At 41.6% G+C, this 4541-nt stretch overlaps 1 long non-coding RNA gene across 2 annotated transcripts in view; it reads left to right on the top strand.

Annotated features, from left to right (window-relative positions):
- LOC113213327 (uncharacterized) overlaps positions 1 to 4541 on the top strand; it is a 23161-nt gene that overhangs the window by 7315 nt on the left and 11305 nt on the right. Inside the window, exon 2 of one of the 2 annotated variants that reach the window (XR_008011891.1) lies at positions 4049 to 4201. The exons of the other annotated variant lie outside the window; for it this stretch is intronic. This is a non-coding gene — a long non-coding RNA (uncharacterized LOC113213327). The remainder of the gene's footprint in view (positions 1 to 4048; positions 4202 to 4541) is intronic. 2 annotated transcript variants of the gene reach the window in all.

The raw sequence follows: 4541 nt of genomic DNA, 5'->3' as shown, positions 1-4541 counted from the left end.
CGTCTGTGTGCTGATGCTGCAAGTTGCGAATTTGAATCCCGAATAGTAACAAATTTGTACCAGCTGCTAGACAAATTTTTATTTTTTCAGCGGCTGGAGATATAAATTGGTCACTAGGGACCCAAAATTACACCTTGGGAGCTGTGGACACCGACGCATCTTGCAATGGCCGAAAACTGCGCCTTGACATTTAGTACACTGGCTCTTTTCCTTGTAGAATGTATTCACACATGCAGCCCTGAAGTATTTGTGTTACCTTGTACTTGGAAAAGAAGGTGTTCTTACACAGGTAGGGGGGCAATGAAAACCACGTAATGACGCTTGTCTTTTACATTATTATTCTTTAATTGTCATTTTGAAAATGCACCCTTAATCTGAAAGGACTTCTATTGACCATAGATTGATGCGTTTTCGTGCACACCTCTAGCAGATGCGAATTCGAATCTTGCAATGGGCGAAGAAGCATCCTTTTAACATAATCTTATTGTTCATCTTTAGGATGCACATCTTTCCCCGTAAGAGTCAAATTTGCATCCGATTGAGAGGTGAAAAACATGCATAATTCTATGGACACTGAAAGTCCTTGCAGATTTACAGTGTAGACATTGCCCGCATGGAAACGTATGGTATCAGTTTGTCAACAGTTTGTCATCTCGCCGATGACAGACGGATGTCAAACGGATGACAATCCGATGATGAAATGTGATGACATACTGATGACAAACTGATGTCAAACGCAAATTGGCGTTCCGATGCGTGGAAAAAGGAGTCAAATCCACGTGGATGTCACGTGGATACTCGACGTTGAATTCACGTCACAAATCTACTTGGAATCAACGTTTCTTCCACCAAAATTCCTCTTTCGGTTGAGCGTGATAATACGAATTACTCTATTTTACAGCATTTTAGGGTGTGCTGACACACTTAATAAGTAGGCAATACGCGTTGTGATATTTTTCTTAGAAAATGTATGCTAAAGGGCATAGTTAGGGCAAAGAAGTTAACCAATTCATGATATGTTATTGATCTACTAAATGTGTGTCTATCAGATCTGACCAATGAACGTATGTCCAGAGTGATCTGGTCAACAAACGTATGTCTAGTGTGATCTGGCCAACAAACGTATGTCCAAGTGGCTCGAGCAATGGACATCGTTTGTTGACTAGATCACGCTGGACGTACGTTCATTGATCAGGTGACTGATACACTCTAAATGGGGAGGGACAATTTTTGTACCTTAGTTAGATGTGTCTTTGAGCACATCTTCATCAGATACGAATTTGTCTGTACAGAGGTACAAAGTGTACCTAGGCTAGGTACAAATGTTATATTTTGTATGTGACTTGGATGCAAATTTGCATTTGGTTTAGATGTGCTCAAAGACACATCCAGCCTACGTACAAAAATTGTCCCTCGCCATTTAGTGTGTAGACATGCGTTGTTTGGCACATCGCTATACCTCAAAAATTTACATACATTTTAAAATATTCTCTTCACCATGTGAAACTTAGCTCCTCACCCATGTTGAAACGTTAAAAAAGTGAAATTCGAAAATTTGTGGACATACGTTCGTTGACACGATTACCAGTGAACTAATGTCGCTAAGTGTTCATTACCACACATGTGCAACTTGTTACGACATTTCTACCATTCATGGGATTGGTGTGTTAACTCGTATGATGCATATATGTACATAACAACGAAACGAGTGTTCCTCACATGAGTCCTATGCCATGTGCCGGAAATCCATCGGCGACGCATATATGTATAAGTCAGCCATACATGTCGCCAAGAACTATATTTGAAAAATATGAACGTCTGACACATGTATGTTACCAAAACGTATGGCAAGTGCAGGCGACCTACAAGTATCATATGTTTCGTTTGGTGTACATGTATGAAACACACCTGGAACTCACAAGTACCACATGTGACAAGTGTTTCACGGGATGTTCCTCAAACTAGACAGCTGTGTAAAACTTACAATCATCGATTTAACGCTTACGTCAGCCGCGTATGTTTTTATTCCGTCTTAAACAAGGTTTTTGTATTGAATTGTAGGTATTTATCGTTGATTGATACTTTGAGCATGATTTAAGTAGTTAGCTGGTGTTTGTGGCCACGGCCTCTTGGGCCAAGTCAATTGCATGGGTGCAAAGCATACTTCCTTACTGTTTGAAGTACACAATGTATGTGCATATTGTCTCACAGCAATAACGTGTTTCATACCATCCAAACTACAAGTAGGAAAAGAAAGTAACTGTTTCTGTTATTTCTGTTATGGCTCTGGCTAAGCTAATGACGCGTAGGTACCGGGTGTCCCGGCTCTTACATGCCAGTACGTACTGCCAACGCACTGGCATGTAAGAGCCGGGACACCTGGTATAACTGTCAGAAATTTAAACTCTAAACTCAGACGTGTTCTAATTTATTTCCTGCTAGATACTTACGTTTTTATGCAGCAGGAACTATTTTGTTTATTCTTTATGTTTTTCAAAGTAACTTACTGATATAGAGGAGAAATTGTTAGTAGTGTCGAAAGCATTTTTTTTTTCATTATTTCAATAAGAGTTCCGTCGAAGAGCAGATTGTGAAAATTAGTTACTTGTTCTTTTTCACCTCTGGTTTTGATAGCCTGGAGCACCTTATTCACTTGATGCTTTGTGTTTGTAGTGTGGTGACCTCACTAAAAACTCTAGAATGACGCTTGTTTAAAGGGGCCGACCTGTGAATTAAAGGGTTTGGGAGAAATAGTCATTACATAAAAACTACACGCCGCATCAATTTAGGATTAAATAATGTATTAAGAGCATAGATGGACGCCAATTTTGCCGTTGGCGCCGGTGTGTGCACTCTCCAGGAACATACCCATCTTCACCTCCAACTGGACGATGCAGTCTGTTTGGTGTGCACGATTGTACTCCAACGGATTGGTTCGTCTGCAACTGTCACCAACATTGCTAGAATAACTCTAAAAAGATGCCGCTAGTGGTTGACGTAGGGACGTAGGGTTTGCAAGTTTCGAGATGGAAGTACTCGAAAAAAATCACACTGGAAATGCAAGTGTGTGAATGTCGCTCACCAGCAGATGAGCGACATTCCATTCGTACACTTAGGGGGGTAAAGGTGTGAATTTTTCCTGCAGGTGAGCGACATTCACACACTTGCATTTCCAGTGCATATAGCTGAAATACAAAAAAATTGGAAAAAAAAATTGTCCATTTTTTTCGACTACTTCCATTTTAAAATTGGTAAAACCCCCAGGTCAACTACTAGGGGCATCTTTAAAGAATAACTAGCAATTTTTTTGACCGTCGCAGACGTATCCGTTGCGCTGCAATCGTGCATATCGAGAAGGATTGCGTCGTTCCAGTTGAGGGCGAAGATCGGCATGTTCCTGGGGAGTGTGCACCGGCGCCAACGGCAAAATTAGCGTCCATGTATGCTTTTATTACATCTTTAATCCTAAATTGATGCGGTGTGTGGTTTTTATGTAAAGTGACGATTCTTGCAAACCCTTACATTTCACAGGTCTGCCCCCTTAATGTTTTCGAATACCGCTGGTGTACGGATAGGACGCTGTAAATGGAAAAGAACAATTCTGTTGCTCTAGCAGGAACGTGTTTTTGACACATATCTGTTCCTAAAACTAGACGACAAATTGTGTACAACTTTACACCTTTTATTCAGCTTTAAAGAAAAGGTCGTATCTGGTCTTAGTGCACAAAACCGTTGCCGCTTAAGGAACAGAATTGTTCGTTTACATTTAGAGTGGATGCGATGGAATAAAGATCTAAATAATGGCCTCACACGAAACGAACGACGACCATCACTTTTGTACGTAGTACGTAGTAGCTTAGTGACCGAAATTTATCCACCCAGCCTCACGCTGAATGCAAAATTAGTAGACAAGTGTCGTTCCAGAATTTTTAGCGCATGTATTATGTTAGAAAATTAAAGTATAGTTGTCATTGTTTGCGTGCTGTGCTCGGATTGGTTTTCTACGCCGGTTTGTACGCCGGTTAATTGTAGACTCTGCTGTCCCCAGGTCACGATGCTGCTGCTGTGCGGGGTGTTCTCCGGGAAATAATGGTGGCGGCGTTTGCGTCAGAGACGCTGATGCACGGGCAGGCGGGTGCTTCTCAAACCGAGCGGGAAGCAGAAGGACCACCGCCTGTCAGCGCCTCTCCAAACAAGAGAGGTATGTTCTGCTCAGTGTAGAGGTCGATACGATCGCATGGGTGCGAGCGTCTGACATTGTCTATTGCAAGGTTCTAAGCGCACACCTTCAAACATGGGATTTCGAATCCTGAGTGGTGACAATTTTGTATATCTCCGACTCCGGCTGAATGGACAATTTTTATTCTGTTGAACTGTAGGATACAAATTTGTCACCATGCGGTAATTTAGAATACAGCATTCCGGTAAAGCTGAAATGCAATAAAATGCGGGGAAAAAGAGAACAGAAATTGCTATGCTTCAACATGCGGGGACTTCCGTTTTCTTGTTCCCTGCTTTATGCTGCATTTCAGCTTCACTGT

This window comes from Frankliniella occidentalis, unplaced genomic scaffold (genome assembly GCF_000697945.3).
Source record: "Frankliniella occidentalis isolate FOCC.00 unplaced genomic scaffold, Focc_3.1 Scaffold285, whole genome shotgun sequence".
Classification (NCBI taxonomy): Eukaryota; Metazoa; Arthropoda; class Insecta; order Thysanoptera; family Thripidae; genus Frankliniella; species Frankliniella occidentalis.
The sequence above is the reverse complement of the archived record's forward strand: the minus strand, read 5'-3'. Positions and strand labels throughout refer to the sequence as shown.